The 25081-nt window shown below is 39.2% G+C and overlaps 1 long non-coding RNA gene across 2 annotated transcripts in view; it reads left to right on the top strand.

Moving 5' to 3' along the window:
• The window catches only part of LOC131484397 (uncharacterized), a 74251-nt gene that overhangs the window by 31200 nt on the left and 17970 nt on the right, over positions 1 to 25081 (top strand). Inside the window, exons 1-2 of one of the 2 annotated variants that reach the window (XR_009248223.1) lie at positions 4979 to 5181; positions 6535 to 6625. This is a non-coding gene — a long non-coding RNA (uncharacterized LOC131484397). Of the gene's footprint in view, positions 1 to 4978; positions 5182 to 6534; positions 6626 to 25081 lie in introns of those variants that run through there. The other variant, XR_009248224.1, reaches the window with a different exon arrangement.

Raw genomic sequence — 25081 nt, 5'->3', positions numbered from 1 at the left:
TCTGCCACTAGCTAGTGGAATTATTTGAGTAAAAATAAAAATGAGGTTTTCTCCAGTAGAGAGGAAATCTCTGTGTCTGTGGAGAATCCCATGCCCTCTCCCCTCCCCTCCCCTCCCCTCCAGGCCAACTAAACAGTTAACATACTTCAGTGAGATGTTTACTTCATCCTCAAAGCTCAGAAGGTGAACTAGGGAAGAGATGAGCATGAGGTGTTAGAAACCAGGCCTGCCCTAAAGACACACACTTGGAAAATAAGTGACAAGGTGGTGGTTGTTCCTTTGTTTGTTTGCCTAGTTTCAGCCCACCTCGGTCTGAGGACCTCTTTTCCTAGGACAGTGAAATGGGTTTGTTTATTTCCTTATATCGTGTGTGTGTCCACATGTACTTTTTTTCCTTGCATATGTGTCCTTCTTGTGGGAAAGGCAATCATTTTCCAAAATACTCACTAGGCCGAGCGATTGTTAATACAGAACGGAGATCCTGGTCATCTGCTCTAAAAACCTTGGGGCTCTTTAATCTCCTTATCTCTGAACAATGACTTTTGAGACTTTGAGTTTCTCTGACTTTCTCAGATTTATAAATTTGCGTTGGGATTTTATCCATGAATTTATGAGAGGCCTTCTTTGTCTCACACCATCTCTGCTCACCTACTAGTTCAATTTCTGCTTCATGATCCAGTGTTCCCATTTTATTATTTATTTATTTATTTATTTATTTATTTATTTATTTATTTATTTAATGCTTGTTTATTTTTGAGAGACAAGAGACAGAGAGTGAGTGGGGGAAGGTCAGAGAGAGAGGGAGGCACAGAATCCCAAGCAGGCTCCAGTCTCTGAGCTGTCAGCACAGAGCCGGATGCAGGGCTCAAACCCACGAACCGTGAGATATGACCTGAGCCAAAGTCAGACGCTTAAGGTACTGAGCCCCCAGGTGCCGCCAGCGCTCCAATTTTAGGTGTGTCCCGAAGCACCTGCACCAACAGTTTACTGATTACTCAGACAGGGTCTTCCCACTTTCTCAGTCCCACCCCCTGGATCCACTGAGTGACAGTCACATTGCAGCACTGAATATGAGTGCTGAGAGGCAAGTGAGAGACAGATTGTGCTTTTTAATTTTCGGTGCCAGATTCCCTCCTGGGAGGATCCAGAAAGGGTTCAGTCTAGAAGGGAGCCTTGTAGAATTCAATCTGCCATTGAAATAAATAGACTAAGACTAGGGTTGTGGTGCAGAATCAAGCTTCACTAACATTGACCCACCTCAGACCATAAAGACTCTGTGTCATACCTAATGATACGATACATTTGGAGGAAAGCATCCTACCTCTGACTATGCCACTTGTTTTGGCGAATGGCTCCTCTACAAAGCCATGGGAGCACATTAAGCACAAGGATGGTAACATGACCAGAGGAGTCGTTTGCTTGCTTCTAAAGCTTCTGCATTTTGGCCACACTGGAAAACCAGTCCGTATTCCAGAGAACTATGTCCGAGTAATACCACAATGGATGAGGTGCCTATAATGAGAGGTTAAGGTCATTATGCTGAGTGAAATAAGCCAGGCACGGAAAAACAAATACCGCATGATATTACATGAGGAATCTTAAAAAAGCCAAAAACTTAGAAGCAGACAATTGACAGCTAGTAATGGGGGAAGCAAGGGGGAAATAGGGAGATGTTGGTCAAAAGGTATGAAGTCTCAGTTGCGTGGGATGCATAAGTCTAGACATTTAATGCAAAATATGATTACCCTAGGTAATAACTTCATATCGAATATTAGAAATTTGCTAAGAGAGTAGATTTCAGGTGTTCTCATCACCCACACAAAATGGTAATAATGTGAGGAAATGGTATGTTAACTAGTTTACTGTAATCATATTTTCACTGTGTATGTATGTGTGTATACATCAAATCATCATGTTGTACACATTAGATACATACAATTTTTAGTAATAAAATATTTTTCAAAATGTGACCCCAGAAGAATGTCAAAAATTTCCAACGAGTCTTCCTTTCTCCTTTCCTTCCCTCCATCCCTCTCTCCTTCTCTCCTTCTTTCCTTCCTTCCTTTTTTCCCTCTTCCTTCCTTCCTTCCTTCCTTCCTTCCTTCCTTCCTTCCTTTCTTTCTCTCTCTCTCTCTCTCTCTCTTCCTTCCTTCCTTCCTTCCTTCCTTCCTTCCTTCCTTCCTTCCTTCCTTCCTTTCCTTCTTTCTTCCCATGATTACAGTATAAGAAAGTGACAGAGAGAAGATTTCAGGAGATAGAAGGAAAGGAAATGCTCCAAAAGAGATCAATAAGACTCTTCAAAGAAAAGAGCATTGGCAACATAAAAATCAGACAAAAAACAAACAAACAAACAAGCAAAAACTACAGTCTCTCCCATCTCACAGATGTGAGAAGAGTTCTGGAAATTATCTGTATGTTTTTGCCGAGAGACACAAAAGACTGAGCACAGTTCAGCTGAAGAGACACAGAGAGAGGCAGGAGCCCGCTGTGCTGTCCTCTGGGACAGGTGAGAGCGAATGGGAGGTGAGTCAGAAATAAACCCTCGTGGTGTCAGTGAAGCCAGCAGCTCAGGGAAGAAGCAAAGTAAGTTTTGACGGCCTGTGTGAACCAGTCATCAAGTTAAACTTTGTTTTTTTCTATTAAAATTTTGATTTAGCTCTGCTTGTATTTCTAGCGTTCTTGGGAGTTCTGGCAAAGAAGGAATTTGGGGGAATGCTACCCTTGGCCACAGGAAATTAGAGCATCATCTTGGGAGACTTACTGGAAAGTTTACCAAGAGAGATTTTATACTTCTTTATCGTATAGCCACTTGTCACTCCGATCTCACTGTACGAGCCAGGCAAATCCACTTAGAGGGAGTAGCATTCTCTCAAGGGCAATATCCTGGATCGCACTCAGGCCATAGAAATGAAAATATTTGATTCAGAAACAACACAGTTCACTCTCGAATTTAAAATTTTAATTTGAATGTTGCTCTCGCAATGAATAAGTGCCCCAGATCTAACGTGTGAGAGAGCATATGGCAACGTCTCACACACAGGCTTCCAGTCTCTCACAGGCTGTGAGAGTTCATAACAATCAAAGCAACAACGTTTTGGTGTCTGGTCTGCACCATTCTTCCACGTGTATTATTCCATTAGACGTTCACAACAACCCCTTGCGGTGGGCAGCGGCAGGAATGGAATTATGCTCCTTTCACAGGTGCAGAAACTACGACCCAGCCTGGTTAACCAGCCAGGCCGCACAGCACATCACGGTCGGTGACAGAGACAGATGACAGACCCATATTGCAGCTGTCAGCTCTGGTGCTCCAGTCATTCAACGGTGGCGCTGCGACAGGGCTCTGTTGTTCAGTCCTCCCTAGAGAGTTAATCTAAAATTCTTAAAAGCCCAAAGACCATATGTGCTTATCTTTAGAAATAATATTAAATCAAGACACTGGGGAGAGTGTATCCTCCTACACAGGTAGGCTTTAGGAATGGATAAAGTGGGAGCTGCTGTAAAGACAAAAGGCAAGTGGAGATCCTCCCCTGAGGTGGGGAGAGTGGAGATTGCTGGGGTCAGCCTGGGCTGAGAAAGTCACTCAATCATCTGCACACGTTTAATTAAAAGACAGAAAAAAAGAACCTCAGTATTTCAGATTTTCTGGAAGGGTGGTTAATGAATGGTACCGTTAAAGAGAAGTCTAGATTACCCTGTTCTCCATCCATGCCATGTCCTCTCAGCTGTGACTTCAGTTTCCATTTTCTTGTTCGATGTGCAGCTGCTTTTGCATTAGAAGTAGCTGCTGCCTTAACAGAAGCACCAGCTTCCTTCCAGATGTGAGTGTAATATCTGTTCATGGTGCCATGACTTAGTTTGTTATTAGAAGCTCTTGTATTGGTAGGCCAAGGTCATGGGATGTGGAGGTCAGTATCCTTGTGCAAGAATACTAATGGTCTACTATACTAACGTCCTTTTCCTTACTACTCTTAGCTATGATAATAATAATAGTCACATTTTTAACAAGTATTTACTGAGTATTTACTGTGTTCCTAGGACTGTTCAGAAGACATCAAATGTATTAATTTAATCTTCACAACAGCAGTATAAGACAGGCTCAGTTATTATTATTCCCATTGTATAGATGAAGAAAGCAAAGCCAGAAAAATTAACTTGCCCAAGGTTATAAGATGGTATTGGGGCTATAGGATTCCAAAACCAGAAAGTCTGATCCCTAAGTGACTCTGAGATTGTTGATAAGGGCAGGACATAAAATCCATTCTCAGGTGTTAATAGAGAACAAGTATAAGAGCCTCCAACCTTCTGGGACAGAAGAATTTCCCCAAGTAAGGAAGCCAGATTTCCCAATTGGAAATGTAAGATTCCCTATTAAATTTGTATTTCAGGTAAGCAACAAATAGTTTTTAGGAAAATTGTGTCTTATGCATACTTGGGACATACTGATCCTAAAAAATAAAAATTGCTGTTTATCTAAAATTCAATTTTAACTGTGTATTCTGTATTTTATCTACCTATCTATTTAGGCAACCCTACTCCCAACCCACCACTGCCACCCTGCTTTATTGATCTCCTTATTTAGATGTTCTTATAGCTGGACAGTGCTGACTATTCTTGCTAGAGTCGGAAAATTTCTGTGAGATCTTTATCAGTCATGATGGGCAAGGCCAACTAAATTAAACCCTCTGGGGTTTCTTTACAGGTCTTCATAATGAAAGCTTGGGATTTCCCAATACCTTCTCTAAGTAAGCTCCCCAAAATGTGGCTTACTGGTGTTTACCCTCAAGCAATGAAATACCCTAAAGCTGGTGGTTTGGATAAAGTTCTCTCAGCTCCTTTTCCCATATGCTTTTTTCCATAAAATGGGATTAATCATAAGCAAGAGTTGCACCACAGTGAGACTCTTTTCCTGTTCATGAGCTAGCAATGGTTAGAACCCAACTCAAGCCCACTTCTCTCTTCCTTCTCTCTAGGAGTTGCTGTGAACTACTAGAATATCAGGGTCTTGGCCTCTGGCCATGAAGCTGAGGACTGTTGGTCCTGTCCTTTGGAAACAGCCATTTGGAACTAGCCTCTCCAAAGCCAACTTGTTGCTATGTGTGAAATTTTCCAGGAAGTGAGCCACTTCATGCTTTTAACCCCCAAGGAAGTTGATAGGTTTTGCATTCCACTCCCCGAAAGGTAAATTACCCATGGCCTTTCCCACCCAGAGTCCTAACATGTGGGGTGTGGACAAAGATTTATGCCATTCCCACCACGTGAATAGGAATTTGGTTGAGCAAAGCTGGCCTTTTACTCTGCACTTTTAGTCAAAGGCCACCCAGTGTACCTGCAACAGGCGTGTTGTCAGAATCCAGGACTGGCTTAGAAAGACGAAGGGAAGTGAAGACTCAAAAGGTCCTTATTGTACGGAAGAGCTAGCCTGATGGTTGACTTTGGAGCCAGGTGATAGCAATTAGGGAAAGATCATTCCCAACTCTGTTCTAGCAGAGCAGTTGGCAGAAAGGGGGGCATCCAACCTGGCATGCTCCTGGGGTCATTTTGCTCTGGTGATGTGGCAGAGTCGGAGCCAGGGTGGTGAGAGCTCTTATAATAATACAGGATCCAAGGTGTAGATAAACGGAGGTACCAACATCTGTATGTTTAGAGACTCCATCCAGAAACTTTTTTTTTCTCCTTTCTGAAAGAAAACGGCTATGAAATTGCAGAAGCAGAATATTAGTTTTCTGTCACATCTACAACCTTTCCAAGTTAGCTAATTAAATTATACCTTCCAACAGAGAACGCAAACACAATTTCAGGTTCTAATCTCTCAGTAATCAAGCATTCTATTATCAATGTCCTCTTCCTTTTTCTGGGCTTAATTGCTCATTGTACTCCATGTGGCATTGATTAGCAGCAGGAAGAGTGTGTTCTGTTTTGTTGGCTTGCGGGCAAAGTGGCTATAAAAAGGCTTTGAATCTGAAAGCAAGCTCTATCCAGCTGTGATATGGTGAGTGGGGGGTCTGTCTGAGGAAGCAGATACGGCCAGCTTGTTTCGTTCGAAGTAACAGCATAAAGCTGCATATTGGCCCATGAAGCAACAATTCTTGGTCAAACATGATCGCAAATCAACTGGGAGCTTTTAACAACAATGATTTGTGTAGAACTTTACAGTTTACAATACACTTTTTTGCAAATAGCATTTTGGTTAGTCTGAACAATAAATCCGTGTGTTAAACATTTTAACAAGATTTTACATATGCAAAGTCCGAAGTTTAACAAGACTAAGTAATTTGTGTCAGATCACATAACTAGTGTGTTGAAGATAGTATTTGGATACAGATGTTACAATTTCAAATTCTGTCCTCTTTCCATTATATTACACAATCTCCCAGCAACTATGAGTCAATTGAGTGTAATTTACCAAACCCTGACTGGGCCAATACCATGTTCCATAAACCAAGCTATGCACTAAGAGAGAAAAAAAAAATACCGGTAGAGGCAGACAACTTGAACAAAGGATGTATTTGACTCTGATGTGTTGTATTACAGATTCAAGATACTGAAGAGACAAGAAGGAAAAAGGCACTCAGGAAGGAAAAACCTTCCAAGAGGAGGAGATATTTCAGTGGGCTTTTGACAGGTAAGACCAATTCTGACAATCATAAAAAGAGGAAGGGCATGGAGACAACATTCTGCAGAGGGATATGGTAAGAAAGAGTGTATTGGGGAAAAGTGAGTTAACATAACTGGTATGATTGTAAAGTACAAGGCAGAATGGCTGAAATGCAAACTTGGGCTCCATGTGAAGGAAATCACTTCACTGGGTAAGCAACAGAAAACTTGGATTTGTCCACAAATAGCACTGACACAAGTGGTTTTCAAGTTAACATTTTTTTCCCCTCTATGTAAGGAGAAGAGAACCATCAAATACCAGTGCCAGTTATGACAGGAGGGGGACAGTGGGACGGTGTGCGTGGATGCAGCCTCTCTGACAGCAACGCTATTTGTACACATGGAATCTCAGCAGCGAGGGCACACTCACGTTGCCAAGTACCTAGCCATTACTTCCCATTCTGGGTAGATTTCCTTTCCGAGATGTGGACCAGATCATCTCCACAAGTCCCTCCAATTCCAAGGTTCCATTCTATATTTCCATACCCTGGGTCAGCTTTCAGGAAGGCGAAGTTGATTCATCCACTTGGCTTCTGGCTGCAGAATGACTGCATAGAGCCCTCTGAGTTGCACTGGGGGAAGAAAGGCATGGGGCAGATCTTTGTGTCTGCAAGGAAATCATTTGTCCTGAGATATCCCATTAATGATGGTTCCATTTGTACATGCACTATTTCAATGACATGCCTTCCTGAGCCACCTGTGCTCCTCTCTCTTTCAGTGACTTGCCAGGTGGATTGAAGAACACTTTCCTTTTTCATAATTTGGGGCAGATGGTCATGTGGTAGAGGTACAGCCCTTCCCTAAGGAATGTGGTGGGGGCCTTCTCAGAACAAAGGAAGGCAACGTGGCCCAGTCAACTTCTATACACGTATGCATAGCTCTGACATGACTCTGTAACTTGGACTGTGTCCGATCAGACTGTATGTGTCACCATACACGGGAGACAAAGCAGTAGAAATTGCATAAAGTGCTACACCTCATTGCGCTCAGGGTTCAACCTTTGGGTCTTAACCTGCTGAGCCTGTGCTAGCACGAATAAAGCTACTTCTTGGAAAGAAAGGCCTTGGTGTCCCATCCCTCTGTGCGAGAATCCTGCTACAGTCAAGCTAATGGAGAACAGCATCTTTTTCCAACTTTCCTTGCCAGTTTCTTATTCCTATTCTCATTGCTCCCCTGGGGGACAGGTGAGATTTGAAGCTTTGGTCTGCAAATCCCTACTTCAAATATCAGATGTCCCCAGGAGATGGCTGAGAGCTAGAAACCTAGGGCTTCCAGGCTGCTATAATCTTTCCCCCTGGCGAGGACAGACTCCACAATTTCTATCCTGTGCTAGTGGCTCAATTATTAATTAAATGTTTGTTTATTTCCCCTGTGCATCTGGTACTCTCTGAAGTGTTGTGGGAGATCATGGACCATGAGAGAGAATACAATAGTGGTTAAATGCAGATGTTCTGGATCAGGACTATGTTTAAATGGTAATTCCCTGTGTGATCTGGGGAAGGATCTTCAACCTTGCTATATCTCAGTTTTCTCATCTATAAAATGAAGTTGTTAACATTGGTACCTTTTCATAAGGTTCTCATGACTATTAAATAAATAAGTGGCTCCAAAAAATATTTGTCACAGAATAAAAGCTTTATATATTTTAGGCGCTGTTTATGATGATGATGGTGATGATGATTACATAATTATATATTTACATGTATATTATATATACACACACATAGACATTTAATTATATAATATGTGCCTTTATAAAAGAACTAGCCATGAACACCAATAACTGGAATAAAATATGGCAAATGTTAATGTACATAAATGAAGTAATGTGAGAATTAAGATAGTTTGATGGCAGGAAACCAGAGAAGAGTTTACAAAGGAAAGTATACTTTGGAAAGTGTATTTTAATAAATGTCAGATGAATTTATGTTCTAGTTCCATTAATTTGAAAGTTCTGAGAACTCCTTATCTCTGATATCATGCTGTATTGTAGCATTATTCCCCTGGATAGTCAAGTTCTTTGAGGCATGTGACATTATTTGGGGACCCTGTTACTGTAGAAATCAGGGAACTGCTGAATTCATTCTTTGTTATAGATGCAAGCTAGAGTATTTTAATTATTTCTATTATATATGTTCTACCAAAATATAAACACACCTTGAAGAGACCAGCATTTTTTTTTTTAATTTTTTTTAACGTTTATTTATTTTTGAGACAGAGAGAGACAGAGCATGAACGAGGGAGGGTCAGAGAGAGGGAGACACAGAATCTGAAACAGGCTCCAGGCTCTGAGCTGTCAGCACAGAGCCCAACGCGGGGCTCGAACTCACGGACCGCGAGATCATGACCTGAGCCGAAGTCGGCCGCTTAACCGACTGAGCCACCCAGGCACCCCAAGAGACCAGCATTTTTGCTTTCTTTCTGAAAGATGGTACATTTTTTTAAAAAGGGTATTCATTATCTTTGTCATGCTTTTTACAAGTCTCTGGTATTAGTGCCTGTGTAGTAGCACAAAGACTTCATCCAAACATACTGTGTCTTCCAAACTTCATCTCCACTATGGAAACTAAAAATTCAGACTGTACCAGTCTTGGCTCTTCTAAGTCCACAGTGTACTTATCGCTGAGCCCTAGGTAAAAACAAAACAAAACAAAACAAAATCATCTTCCTCTCCACCCTGCCTGCTGCCGCCGGGTGTAGACCTCCGAATGGCCACCCAGCCCACTTTTCATACTGGTGTTATTGTTACAGTAATGGTTATCTGACTCTCAAATCCTTTAGAAATTCTCTCTCTTCTGGATAGTTCCAGAACTGCTTAGCATAGTACACAAGATCCTTTGTCACTGTAATTTTTCTCACCGGCTGCGTCTTCTCCCCGGGCAGGCTACACACTGTGTGTTCCAACTATATGTATGTTTTGTGTTTTCCAAAAGCACCGCATGATATTTCAAACCACATTCGTGTAGAATATTGCTCCCTTATCTTCCCGGAAAGTTCCTCTTCTTTAATATACACTTCAACTATCACTTTATCAGTGTAAATTTTCTGAGGTGTCCTCAAGCATGTAGCTGCTATTATAACTCTCTAATATGTACTGCTCTGCTGCACTTAATGTCTTGTATGGTTTTAATTTGCATGTCTTTATTTACGAGGACAAGCATATTTAATATGCTCATTCATCATTCTAACTGCACCTCAGACACTCAATATTCATCAAGTGATTGTTGAATGAATGTAGTTAAAACATCACATACTGGGGCGCCTGGGTGGCTCAGTTGGTTACATATCCAACTTTGGCTCAGGTCATGATCTCACGGTTCGTGAGTTCAAGCCCCGTGTTGGCCTCTGTGCTGACAGCTTGTACCCTAGAGCCTGTTTCAGATTCTGTGTCTCCCTCTCTCTGCCCCTCCTCTGCTTGCATTCTCTCTCTCTCTCTCTCTCTCTCTCTCTGTCTCTCTCTGTCTCTCTCAAAAATAAATAAGCATTTTTTTAAAAATCAATCAATTAATTAATTAAGACATCACACATTATCATTTAGAGATAATACATAAAACAGTTTGGGTTCAAGATATAAAATACCCCATATTTGGCACCTATAATGGATCCAAATGTTTCTTCTGCTTTTTAAAATATCAATAAAATACATGGGGCTCCTGGGTGGCGCAGTCGGTTAAGCGTCCGACTTCAGCCAGGTCACGATCTCGCGGTCCGTGAGTTCAAGCCCCGCGTCAGGCTCTGGGCTGATGGCTCGGAGCCTGGAGCCTGTTTCCGATTCTGTGTCTCCCTCTCTCTCTGCCCCTCCCCCGGTCATGCTCTGTCTCTCTCTGTCCCAAAAATTAAAAAAAAAAAAAAAAAAAAACGTTGGAAAAAAAAATTTAAAATATCAATAAAATACAAACACATTTTTGTTGTATTTGGCTTCACTTTTTTTTTACATTTTTACTATAAAAGAAAACCCAGATACATAAAACCACACAAATAAATGCATATTTTAGTGAATTATTATAAGATAAATACTTTTGTTCTCACCGGCCAGGTCAAGAAATAGAACCTTGTTGGGGCACCTGGGTGGCTCAGTCGGTTGAGCGTCCAACTTCGGCTCAGGTCATGGTCTTGTGGTTTGTGAGTTAGAGCCCCATGTCGGGCTCTGTGCTGACAGCTCAGAGCCTGGAGCCTGCTTCGGCTTCTGTGTCACCCTCTCTCTCTCTGCCCCTCCCCCACTCATGCTCTGTCTCTCTCGCTCTCTGTCAAAAGTAAATAAACATTTAAAAAAAATTTTTAAAGAAACAGAACTTTGTCAACCATCTCAGAAGCCCCTCCATTGTTTCACGCAATCTCTCCTCTCTCCCTCCAGAATTAACCGCTAGTCTACCTTTAATGGTAACCACTATCTTGTCTTTGTTTATAGTTCTATTCTACCAGGATACATTCTAAATACTATAATTTAATATTGTTCATTTTATCTATATGACAAAAAGGATTTTTCTTTACTCTTTAAAAGCTAGTAAGTTAATAGACTACACCCTGCTGTTGGTTCTTCTTGGTTGATATTTTCAGGGTTATGGTGTAGTCTATGATAGTAAATATGGGAGAAAGAGAGTTTTACTTGTCCCTTTCCAATCTAAATTCCTTTTATTTCTTCTATCGCCTTATTACACTGGATAAGACCTCGAGTATAATGTTAAATGAAAGAGACAACTGAATTCTTGTTTTGTTCGCATTCTTTAACAGAAAGTATTTGGTTTATCATTAATAAGGATGGTTTTAGCTGTAGGCTTCTATAAGTACCCTTTATCATGTTGAGAAAGATTGCTTCTGTTCCTATCTGTGTCAAGAATGGATTTTGAAGTGTATCAACTATGTTTTTTTTTTCTTTATCAAGATGATTACATACTTTTGGATCCGATGCTGGACATTGTGCGTTTTATGCTCTTAGATTTTGAAAGTGTCTAGATTTTATTGTCTTACTTTAAAGAATATTAAAATTTGTTTTTGGCAAGCAGTTAATTTACTGAACGATCAACTTCATCCTTTCAAAACTTGAGTTTAAGGTTTGTTAAGGTGGGCCATCCTAGACCTAGTTTATTTTTACTTCTAAGGTGTAATAAGATGTGACTCTCCCAGGGTCCATAATGAATACAGCGTAGCCTTCTAGTCTGGTAAGTTGAAATTTGAACACCTGTGAGCCCCGTGTTAGCTTTAGTTTTGCGCAGCTTACTGGTCACCAGTAGTTTCTCATTCTCTGACAGTTGTCTTTTATCTAGTCTCATGAGTCTAACCCTAAACAGAGTATTTAGCCAAAGACTCAAGGGAATCCCTGTGGTAGTTTCTGGGGCTTTTTCTCTGCATGTACTTTCCTCTTCAGTATTCGGCCCTAAAAATCACATCCACGCCTCAGTATTCACTGAAATCTGATCCTTGGATACTCAGCTCAGCAAAACTGGTCTTATATGCTTGGGTTTCTTCCCCATGTACCATGTAGTTATCAATTCTGTACAGACCACCAACTGTATTTTCTTGGAAGAGCACTCCTCCAGCTTCTAGAAACTGACTCCTCTGTATCATTCTCACACCCATCTGGTGCGACTTTGCCATCAAGACTTCTAAGTGGACCTTCTGCTTCTAGTCTAGGTATCGTCAAATCAATTCTCCATGTGAATAACTGATCTAAAATATAAATACAAATATAACCATTTTGCTGTCCTCTATAAAAATCCTTCAGCTATTCCTTATTGCCTTAATGATAGAATATGCCACATGCAGAAAAGCCACCTACCTCCCAGCTTCTTCTATGTCTTACCACTTTCAGCCTTGCATTTTATACTGTGAAGTACTGGGCTACTTCTCTTTTCCTGTGCACAGAAGGCTTTTTCACACTTTGTGTGTTTCTAAAGCTGTTTTCTTCTGCCTGGTGCACTCTAGTCCCTCCTCTTTACCTGGCTAACATACTTTAAAATTCAGCACAGACGTTATCTCTTCCAGGAACATTCTCTGGACCCTGAGCCCGGGTAAGTGATCTTCCTTAGTGCTACTACCATGCCCTATGGTTACCTCTATGTCTGCCATCAGGACATTCTCTTTTATAGTAACTGTTACTTGGTAGTAATTTCCCCCTGGAATATGTAATCTTGCCAAGAGCTGTTTTGTAAATATAAAGCCTCTTGCAGTGTCTGATCCACACTGTGTTCTCAGTAGTGTTTATGAAAGCACCTATCGGAAGCAATGTCCTCTTCTGTATCATGAGACATATATGTGTCTATGAACATTGGAAGTGTAAGAAAACTAAGGATCAGTATGTACAACCCTCTTATTTTACGAATGGGAAATTTGAGACACATAATAAATCCTGGACTGGAACCAGAATATCTTGGTTCCTAGTCTGGTAATATTTCCAGGAATATCATTCTGGGTATGATAGGAAGTTACAAAAATATTTTCCTCTTGCATTATTTACTTTAAAATTTTTAACCAGGTTCTGTTACACCTTCACAGTAAACATCACAGTGATCTTTGGATTTTATTTGTGCATTCCTGAAATTACGTTCACTCGTATTGGTAACATTCTACGTTATTCTATATTTTTTTAATTTTCCACATTATGATTTTGTCCTGAAACTATTGCCTTGGTCTTTGGCCAAACCAATAAAGTGTTGGCTTTTCCTAATATAATGTCCTTTTTGCCAAAGGGGAATGGCTTCTGTATCCTGCATCTCTTACAAATGTTGAGGAGACTGTTTGTCAACCAACATATTTATGCTGTCTTTCCAGGAGAGATGCTGAGTCTCAACAAGAATGTTTCTGTGTATATTTTTTGAGAAATCAATTATCATCATGGGTTGATCTACACTAGTAGTTAGAGTTGAGAGGATCTAGTCAGAGAAAACAGAATCCTAAGAAAATAAATAAATAAATAAATAAATAAATAAAAATGTCTTTCCACTCAGTGTGTTAAGTAGGGAATTTCAGCTTTGACTTGACTGCTACGGAACAATAGGTAAAAGCACTATTGAAAGGTTTTGAAAAGCCATCTGAGGAAATGGTACTTCTAAACAAGTCTGAGCTCTTCTAAACTCTGTGTGCCAGCAGACCAGCTGTTAACAAAGCAGTATATCTGAACTTCATTAATTTAACTTCTGATAAAAACACCCCCAGTGAGTTAGGACTCAACATTTTATCCTCTGGTTTTATTGAGGCTTTGATATCAGAAATGGGTATACAAAAGAATCTTCCACCAGCTACTACCAAGTGACTATAAATAGTTTGTAGAACTTGAACTTCTCTGGTAAACTGGTAGGTGATGCTTTTAAACTGAATGTAATTCAAATAATATTGACACCTTCTTGTTTTGGAATCACTGGTTTCGAGCACTAACAACCAAATCTGACTTCCTAAGCAAATGGCGTAGACTGTGAAGTTACGGTGGGGATGCCCCGACTATATCAGAGGCAGAAACCAGTGCCTGTTTGGAGGGCTGTAAGTAAAACAGTAGCCATGGTATCACAGTGGTCAACAAGTCTAATCAGGACATACTTCCTGAGGGAGAAATACATTCTAATATTTTTTGTGGATTTGGGACATGTACTCAGAGTCCAGACTTCCAGGATAGAATGTTTCATTGTCTGACTTTAAACTCTACACCTGTCCCCAGTGTCCAAGGCAGAAAGGAGAAGAAACATTTGGCCCTCAGGCTTACATAATCAAATGTTGGAACATAGATCCAACTTCCACTGAGATACCACATGAGAAGGGGGGTGTGAATTGGAGAGAGCTATTGAGAAGGAGAAGTGGGTATTGAGCTGTCAAAATATGACAAGTACTGGGGTGCCTGGGTGGCTTAGCTGGTTCACCATCTGACTTTGGCTCAGGTCATGATCTCACGGTTCATGTGTTCGAGCCCTACATCAGGCTCTGGGCTGACATCTCGGAGCCTGGAGCCTGCTTCGGATTCTGTCTGTCTGTCTTTCTCTCTCTCTCTCTCAAAAAATAAATTAAAAAAATTAAAAAGAAGCATTAAAGAATATGACAAGTGCTCACTTCTACCTGCTGGTAAGAGAAAAAAGAAAACATTCTTGGTCTCATAGAGCTCACAGTACTATGGGAATTACAAACAAAACAAAACATCAATAAAATACACACACACACACACACACACACACACAAACCACAAACAAAAACAATTGAGGGGAGAAGGTCTCAAATGAAGCGAGAGATGTACTGGGTGCAGGAGAAGGGGTCCTAACTAACACTGTCAACGAGAACCGCGTTGTTTATCTCCCATCCTGACTTGAGAGAGTCTGAAGGGGGGCAGTGGTACGTCAGCTGTGGTACTTGTTCCCACTGCTTCCCTGTACTGTCCTCATCTCTTTCTAGTCTCTCTGTTGACTACCCTTGGTCCGTGTGCGTACAATGTATAATCACATGGAGAGTGGAAACAAAAATAAAAGCTGCCATTTGTTGAACACACACTGCTCGCAAGGCCTGGAGATGCAGGAGAATTCTAAGGCAAATGTTATTGTTCCTATTTGAGCAAAGACTCTGGATGTTGAGTGAGGTTTTCAGTGCTAGTGAAAGTCAAAGCCTAGATTCTAACATATTGACTCCAAGACCCAAATTCTTAAGTGGGAGAACCCCGTGCTGTAAAATACCAGATTTGGAAATACATAGTGAATATTTTCTGACACTTATTACAGAAATAGGAAAATCCTAAAGGAATGCCAGTAAAGGACCCAGGTAAAGAATGAATGTATTCAAGGTTATGGTAACACAGTTGTGGCTTCTGAGACATTTCTGCAATAGCGATGACTGGGATTTAAAAGCCGGGACTAGAATTGAGAAGATAGGGACCCTGGGTCTGGCATCGTTCTTTTTCGTCTGTGTGACCATAGAGAAGTCACTTAAAACTACTTGAACATTTGGTTCTCATCTATAATATAAAAAACATAATGTTTCTCTCCCAGAGGTTGTTGGAAAACTTAAAGACGACACACGTGAAATGGTTTTATTAACTTTGGGTGTTACGGAAATGCGCTGATGTTTACTACTTTCATTATGCTACAGGGAGTACTAATGGGTATACTAAATCTTCCAAGTGTGTTTCTTCCTGTTTTTCACAGTTTAGAACTGTGATTGTTTATTTCGGTGACTTGGCAAAAAGAAAATAATTCTCCTTGAAATACAGGAATCATCTCACAGCTCCACTTCAGGGCAGCTGGGGTTTTCTCTCCAGGCTGTGAAGTTCTGCACCATTTCTTCCATAATTCACTGCTGACTTGGACAGCAGGCCTACTTTGCAGTGGGAGTTAACGAGTGCCTCTCCCAGAGAAGCATTTACTGGAAGGGGAATCACGTCTCTCACATTTACTCTCCCTGGTAATCTTTTCAGTTAGCTTTGTCTCAACATTTGTGGAAGGTTCTGGGTGCTCTGGGACTATTTCCATTCGCACTTTTGGAAAGATGATTTAAATGCTCTATTTTCAAAACTCCAGTTACTGTAGGATTTCTCCGTAGGGACAGAACCTTAGTGAGAAAGAGTTCTGTGATTCATGTGCTTGCACAGTGGATTCACGGAGCTATGAAGCTATAAATCATCTTGAGAACAAGAGGATAAAGGTCTGTTCACCAAGAAATGTAGCCTAAAAATCAAGAATTGGGTTCGCTCTGTCTCTTTCTGTCGCTGTCTCTCTCTTTGTCTCTCTCAATATGTCTCCTTCCTTCCCTCCTTGCATCCTTTTTTCCCTTCCTTCCTCTTAAGAGTTAGGTATAAATATGTTCATTTTGAGACATGTCCAAACTCATTTCAAGATTTTAGGGGTTAGGGCTCAGGTTTCTTACCATTCTCGAGGGCCTCCAATCCCCTCACCATGTCCCCTCAGCCATATGTCCTCAGTCCTATAGACAGAGGTACTAAAGCAGAAAACCAAGTACCTCAACCCTTGCCAGAGATGAAAATTATGTACTCACTGCTGAGAATCACCCCAGCAGACAATTGGGAAGGATGGTGGCTTTACAACAATGAAAGAGAAGGTTTTGATGAACACTGTGTGAGCTCAGTTCCAGCTCCAGAACTTACTAGTTGTTTGACTTGGAGGTCATTAATTTCCGTGAGCCTTAAATTTTTTATCTTTAAATGGGAGGAAGTGACAATAACTGTCAGAGATTTTGTGAGCATAAAACAATGACAATGAATTGGATAGTTAATAGACAAATAAGGTAGGAATGAGTGTTTGAACTTAACTTCCTGAACTAGTAGGCTCTGCTGCCCCTGTCTCTGACCAGAAACAGAATTACCTGTTGACAGGATACTTTTTGTGACCTTTCTCTACTTCACACCTTATTGCAAGTGTTGACAATGAATTCTCCAACCCTGGTACGAGACGGTCACAGTCAATAGCTGCCTATTTCCTCAGCTCCCAGGAGAAGGCTTTCATGAATGTGTGTAAAAGCAATGGTCTTTTCTTGATTCTTTTGGGCACATGTCAACAGACTGGACCATGCTGCTTGTATCTTCTTGTTGTATTTTAACACCACGTGGACATATCATCAGCTTACATATTAGAGGGGCATATTGTACCAAGGATTTAATATTGTTAATAAAAGGGCATAATCTCTCAGCAGTTTCTTTGAATCTCCCCTACATGACTCTTATTCAGATCATTTCTTTCATCTTGAAGGCACTTTTACAAATATTAATTAACAAGTGAAATTTAGAAATAATAATACTGTGGAAGGAGAAACATTTTTCCTTCCTTCTTCCTTTTCTTCTTTCCTTCCTTCCTTCCTTCCTTCTTTCCTTTCCTCTTCCCTCCTTCCCTCCTTCCTTTCCTTCTTCCTTCCTTCATCTATGGATGTAGCTAAAACTCTGGTTAGAGGTTTTGGCCATTTCATGGAACTAAAATAGAAAATAATGAAGTTTGGCCCACCAAAAGGAAGATGTTGCTTAAACACCCTAGGCTTTCAGGTGGGACTCTCGATGGAGTTAAGATGCAAAGAGTTAGGAATTTACTTTAGTTTAGGAATTTACTTATAGTTAAGTAAACCATCCCCCATAAAAAATAAAGTCCAGCATTAAAGCTCATTTGTTGATTAGATCAAGGTGAGCTACTCCTACCCCAATAGCCTGTGAGAAGCAAGAACAAATCCTTTCTAGAGAACAATAATATTATTGAGAGCTTTAAATTATTTCTATATGTTTCATATATAAAATGAAATGTCCAGCATATAATAAAAAAGTTAACTGGGCATGCAGAAGGATAAAAATTCATCAAAAATCAAGGCGAAAAACATATAATGGTCAGCAGACAACAGATATTCCAGATATTTGAGCTATCGGAAAATAAATTTAATAACACTAAAATGTATATTAATATATTAAAAAATAGATGTCAGATTAAGAATTTCAGCAGATAACTAGGAAATATTTTTAAAAAATAAAAATACAATAATTGTCATATTTGATAGAAAAAATCAATAGCGCAGTATGTAAACTGAAGAGACATACACAGAAATAAATATCAAGTTGAATCTAATAAAAATTCTTGAAAAATAGACAGAAAAGCTTAAAAGCAATCAAGGGTAGGCATGTAGTGGGGGCGGGGGGTAATGTCAGCCTCAAAGAAACAACATTAAGGTTTGTAAATAACTTTGCAGTAGAAATAATGAAAACCAGAAGGCAACATAAGGAGTCTTCAAAGTGCTGACAGAAAATAGTTGCCAATGTAGAGTTGTATGGCCTTCAAAAAGGAAGTTAAATAAAGACTTTTTAGACAGAGGCACCCATTGGAGTCATCACCAGCAGACACACACTGGAGGAAATATTAACAGGTGTCCTTCTGGCACACACACAAAAATGCCGCTTAGTGGAAGTATCAAAGACGGACAAAGAAATGAAGGCAATGAAAAGGTATCTGTGTGGTAAGTCTAAATAAATATTGACTATAATATCTTACGGAATTTAAAATAGAAAGTATTAAAATAGTCAGATTGAAAAAAAAAAGGTAGGGGCACCTGGGTGTCTCAGTCGGTTGAGTGTCCAACTACAGCTCAGGTCATGATCTCACGGTCCACGAGTTTGAGCCCCACGTCGGGCTCTTTGCTGACAGCTGGGGGCCTGGAGCCTGCTTCGGATTCTGTGTCTTCCTCTCTCTCTCTGCCCCTCCCCCTCTCATGCTCTGTCTCTCTCTGTTTCATAAATAAACATTAAAAAATTTTTTCTAAAAATCATGATTTCAAAAATAATAAATAAATTTCAATGACATACTGTGGTAAAACTTTAAATATCAAAACCAAAGAGAACACTTAGTTTAAAAAGCCAGAACATAAAGATAGATCACCTACAAAGGAATATCAATTAAACTGACACATGGCTAATTAATCAAGAATAACAATATAAGTCAGAAAATGGAGGAATAATACTTTAAAAGAGCTGAGAGAATATATTTCCAGCCAAGGATTATGTATCCAACAAATAATCTTTCAAGAACAGAAAGAAGTAAGATAAAGACCTTATTAGATAAGGAAAGACGAGATAGTATCTCACCAGCAGAATTTCATAAAAAGCATTTCTAAAGGATATACTATGGAAGTAGAAAAACTATCCCAGAAGGAAATTCTGAGATGCAAAGAGTGTGGGCAAAGAAGTTGGTAAATAGGTGGGTTAACTTACTGAATGTTGTCGTTTTTAATAATGATAACAATATTAATATTAATATATAGTAATATTAGCTACACCATAGAAGTAAAATGGCACAATTTAAATTTTTGGGAGAGTGCAGTGAAAAGTCCTGACTTTCTTATACTGCTCAGCATCAGTGGGAGATATGTGACCTTCATTAATTTCAGGCTTTTAAAAATACACACAGTAAAATCACATGACGACTCCATAAATTCTAAATTGGAGGGAGAAGAATAAAAGAAATGACAAATAAAAATAATTTTTAAATGCATGAAAGGAGACAAATGAGATCTAGATTCAACAAAGGAACAAAAATGACAGAGCGAGATTTTGAAATAAGTCCAAATATACCGATCACCATAAATTTAAATGGGTTAAACTGACAAGTTAAAATAAATTGCTGGGTCAGATTTAAAACAGAAACCAGTCTAGGTATACACTGTTTTAGGAGACACACATTGGATTTTTCGGTGTCTAGGTCATGCTACTAACCTGGGCTCCCTTTAGTTCACGTGGAGGAAACTGGCTCAACACAGGGGATGCCCCTGGTGGAATGAGATACAGTGAAGAAAGCAGAGAAAGGAAAAGATCCTCAAGGAAGTTTCTTTTGCAGCGATGTGCATCCAGTTGGCCTTCTGACCTCATTTAAAACTATTTCCACCACAGTGGTCTCACACAGCTCATCCATCGCACCCCATCCCTAATGTCCAGACTTCATAACATGCTGCAATCCCTTTAATCTTTTCAAATATCTGAACTCAGACCCCACGAATATGCAATGCAGAATGGACTTGGTTACAGTAGGAAGTTTCCATGGCTTTCAAAAGGTGCTTCTAGCTTATCAGTTGTTCCACGTCCATAGGTGAATTCAAAAGTGAGTCCTTTATGAAGGATTACCAGGTATGTGGGCTATATAGGGAGCAGGAAAAGAGGGGGTGTCTCTTAGGCTGTGCCATAAAGGTTTAAACTGCATGAGGAAAAAGAGAATTCTAATTTTTTTTTAAGTGATGAAACCACTCTCTACTAGGTGATAAAATAGAAAGGTACTCATCCATGAAACAGAAATAGCTGACGTCTGCAGCTTCTGGCATTTCACTTGTGTTTCTGGAGAGAAATGTTTGTTACCACAAAATCACTGATGAGGAGATGGGCCTGGCACTTTTAGATTTGGAGGATAACTTACCCTCCTCACAGATACCTCCAGTGAGACAAAACTTTTTCTCCACACTTCTTCCTCAGGCCAGAATTTACCCCCCACCCTTCAGTGGGTGGAAAAAAAAAAAACAGAAGAGAAACAACCATTCATCTGATATCTTCATCTCTCCAGAAATGTATTTTCTTCCTCGTGTCAGAACCTACTTGCCAGCTTCCAAATACAGGGGTCAATAAGGAAATAACCTTAGAATTTCTTAGAAAGGATGAAGAGTCAGTCTGATGCATTTAGTATGAAGGTAAGCACAGAGTCAAATCTTCCTAAGCGACTCTAACCTAGTCTGTTGCGGGTTCTACTTGGTCCTGGGCACCAGGCTCTTCCTCCCAGCTTTCCCTAATCCCCACACCATATTCAGTCAAAATCATGTATCAGTTCAGCCTCACGGTCTAATACATAGCACCAAATCCATATCATCTCTCCTGTTCTTGACCTTGATCATATATCTGGCAATGGGGCTACTACCTTTTTCAAGATCCACCTTGTGCCATATACGGTGAGTGGCCCCAGTCTTTTTGATGGGCCCGTGTTTTTCTTGATCATAGTATAGCTTATATTAGAGACTCCATTATCTTTGTTAGTCTTCCTCAAACCAGGGATTTGATCTCTGGAATTGAAATGCTAATTCACAGGCTGAGATCCTTCTGCCTGCAGACAGATCTAGGTCTTGCCACATGTCCAGGTATCACTGCGAGTAAGTTTCTCTCATTTCTCCACGTGACCTCTGAGTTTGACTGTTACCCTGAATCCACCAGCAACATCTGGAGACATTGAGTCCAGGTGAGGTTCGTTAGTTATTACTCCATATAGGACTGGATTGGTATCCCCTCTACCACCAAAATCCGGGGGCAGCTCTTGATACAAATCCCAGGTCCTCCTTTTCTCTTTCCCACTGCAATTAACTGCTTAACGATCCCTATATATAAAACTCAGGTTGGTTATCCTTATCCCGATTCATAGGGTTATGTCTATTTCAGTATGATTTTTATTGCTGTCAAGCCAATAATTGATTACATTTTCAACCAAAGTTATATCTACTTTGGTCATAATGAGATTTTGATTTTGAAAAATACATGCAGAATCTACTTGTTTTCAGGTAAATATTTGCTGAACATCATTTTGGCATTATGAGAGAGGCTATGTGTTTGGCCTGAATTTTGCTCGTAGTTACATTAGACAGTCCTGAGATACCTTTAACCTAAAGAATTTTACTTCACAGAAGATTCCCAAAAGTATATGTCACATGGGCAGAAACTATTTTATGCTGTTTGGTTTTGTTAAACAAAATGAGATATCGATATAAAAGTTCTACTCCGGTGATTTTAAGACAGTGAATTGAGATCAGGGTTTTGATGTAAACAGAAAGGAGATTGATTTTTGCCCAAGATGTCTGCAATATGGTTATTAGGAATAAATTAAACACCTAAGGAAATGTGTTCCCAGCCTCCATCTGCTAATTCTCATTAGGAGTCAGGGCAGAATTACGCAGAGGACTGTCACAGAGGAGGCTGCACAGTCTACTCAGCTCCCCTTTCCTTCACATCCACTCCATGGCAGGCATTGCAGGGAGCTGACTGGCCTGCAGGGGGAGCACGACAAGGTCCTGGAGGAATGAGAGCTTTGCTTTCAGCACAGGCTCCTAGTGCTTCTTTTGCTGCGGCCTCCTTACCGCTCTCCTATGAGATGTGCCTCCTCCTGAGCCTGAGCTTTATTATCCCCTCTCTATTATTCCCTAAGGCAAGCACACAGTTCATGCTCATTCCAGGGTCTTTCCTGGTAATGACTGAGAAGGGAACACGCAAATGATGATAGATAGATAGATAGATAGATAGATAGATAGATAGATGATAGATAGATGATAGATAGATAGATAGATAGATGATAGACAGGTTGATGATAGATAGATAGATAGATAGATGAAAAAGAAAGAAAGAAAAAGAGAAAAGGAAAGAGAAGGAAAGAAAGGGAAAGATAAAGAAAGAGAAAATGAAAGAGGGAAAGAAAGAAAGAAAGAAAGAAAGAAAGAAAGAAAGAAAGAAAGAAAGAAAGAAAAAGAAAGAAAGAAAGAGAAAAGAAAGAGAAGGAAAAGGGAGGAAGATTTAAAAAAATAAAATAAACTCACTGATGTTCTGATGTCTTTAAAATATTCAGGATTTTACATTGGTTATTGCTGATAACAAAAAAAGAAAAAAAACAGTGCATTTTTATTATTAACCTTTTATTTGGAAAACCAGCTGAAGATTCTTAAATATAGTACTTTGTAGAATTTTGAATTTCCCTGTAGAAAATAGTATCTGGCAAATAACAGCATTTTTGTCTCTTTCTGGCCCTTATTCTCATTTCTTTCTTTCACCTAGTAGGTGGTTATAACCTCACAACATGTGTTGAATAGCTGCAGTGAAGGTGGGCATATATTTCCCATAACTGTAATGGAAATGCTTCTAAAGTTTTTTCACTAAGTATAATTTTTATGTGCATTTTTGCTGCAGAGCCTTTATGTGGTAACAGAAATACCTTTCTATCTGTGTTCAAATGAGAGCATTTTTATGTCTGCAGTAATTTTTACATAGATTGAAATAAGCAATTCATTTAGTCCTTTTTTTAAAAGACATTCTGATACTGGATAATCTTTGCATTTCTGTGATACATTTGATCTTTCTGTCAACATAGAGACATTTTATATTTATATACTTACAAATGGTTGGTTGACAGTGTTCCTCTTTTCTATTGCCTTATCAGGTGTTGATAGTAAGCTTATATAAAACACTTATCTGGCCTCAGGCTGAGAAAAAGTGTATAAGTAAGAGAGATTATTCCTTGAAGAGGCAGTGACATTGCCTCGTAAAATGGGCCTCTTTGCTTTTGAGTGAGGGACATTTTCTATTGTTTCAATTTATTAGCTATTTACAGGTCAATCTGTATTGTCTACTTCTTCTAAAGTCATCTCTGATAACTTAAAATGTTCAAGAAAATTGTTCATTTTATCACATACATTTATAACTTTCTATACTTCTTTTTAATTGTTTATATTAATTATTATTACTTTATCTTTCTTCTAAACCAATCTTTATACACCTTTGTCCCCTTTTTAAGACCCAGCATTTTTTTTGTTTCGTAAATCACTTTTATATTTTCTCTGTCAACTTTCTGCTTTTCTCTTTATTAAGGTCTATCTTCTATTTACTATTATCTTGCTTCTTTGGTTTTTATTTCTCATTTCTGTATTCTTTTAGAATGATCTTTTTAAATTTTTTTGGCAACTGTTGGCTTAGAAATTATTTATTCATTGGTGTATTTCCATTACTTCGTTCATATGATTTAAAATTTCAATGTAAACTTTAAGAAGCCTACCGTTAATTAACTGTCCTACCTCTTCCTCAAAAGGAACTCAGGTTATCCATATCTGTTGTTGTACAAACAACAAATGGTGCTCAGACCGACCAGCTACCCACATGAAAGAATGGATTTTTTCCCCTACCTCATCCATACACAAACATTAATTCAAAAAGGACCAGAGACTTCAATTTAAGAGCTAAAACAGTAGATTTCCTAAAAGAAAATCAGGAGTAAGACTTTATGACATCTGGTTAGGCAATAGTTTCTTATTTAAGAGCACTCAAACCATAAGAGAGACAAGAAAATAGATAAATTAGACTTTATCAAAATTGAAAACTTTTGTCTTTCAAAGATGAGAGAAAATGAAAAGATGACCCACAGAATGGGAGAAAATATTTGCAAGTCATACGTTTGACAAGGGACTTATATCCAGAATATATAAAAACTGTTATAAGTTAATAATGAAAAGACAACCCAATTCAAAAATGGGCAAATAATTTGAATAGACATTTCTCCAAAGAAATGGCCAATACAATACGTGAAAACAGGCTCAACATTCTTCTTCATTCATTATCCATTAGGTAAAGGTAAGTCAAAAACACTATTTCACACCAAGTTGGCTATAATAATAATTAAAAAAACACAGTAATAAGAGCTATGATGTGGAAAATTGGAACCCATATCCATTGCTAATGGGAATGTAAGATGATTCTTTGGAAAAGCATTAGGTTGTTCCTCAAAATATGAAACATATAATGACCATATGACCCAGCAATTCCCCTCTTAGATATATACTCAAGAGAATGAAAAACATCCACACAAAAACTTGTTCATGAATTTTCATAGCAGTAATATTCACAATGGCCAAAAACTGGAAACAACCCAAATGACCATTCATTTATGAATTGATAAATAAAATGTAGTCGATCAGTACAGTGGAATATAATTTGGCAATAAAAAACAAGGTATTAATATATGTATGCTAAAATATGGATAGATCTTGAAAACATAATATTGAGTGAAAGAAGCCAGCGATTGATAGAAGACCACGCATTGTATAATTCTACTTCTGTAAAATGTTTACAATGGACAAGTCATTGAAATGGAAAGTAGAATGTTGGTTGCCTGGGGCTGGGGGGGTGAGTATCGGGAATGAGATATGATTACTAATGGGTATGAATTTCTTTCAGGGGTGATTAAAATGACAT

This window comes from Neofelis nebulosa, chromosome 9 (assembly GCF_028018385.1).
Source record: "Neofelis nebulosa isolate mNeoNeb1 chromosome 9, mNeoNeb1.pri, whole genome shotgun sequence".
NCBI classification, from domain to species: Eukaryota; Metazoa; Chordata; class Mammalia; order Carnivora; family Felidae; genus Neofelis; species Neofelis nebulosa.
This window is presented reverse-complemented; position numbering and strand designations above follow the sequence as displayed.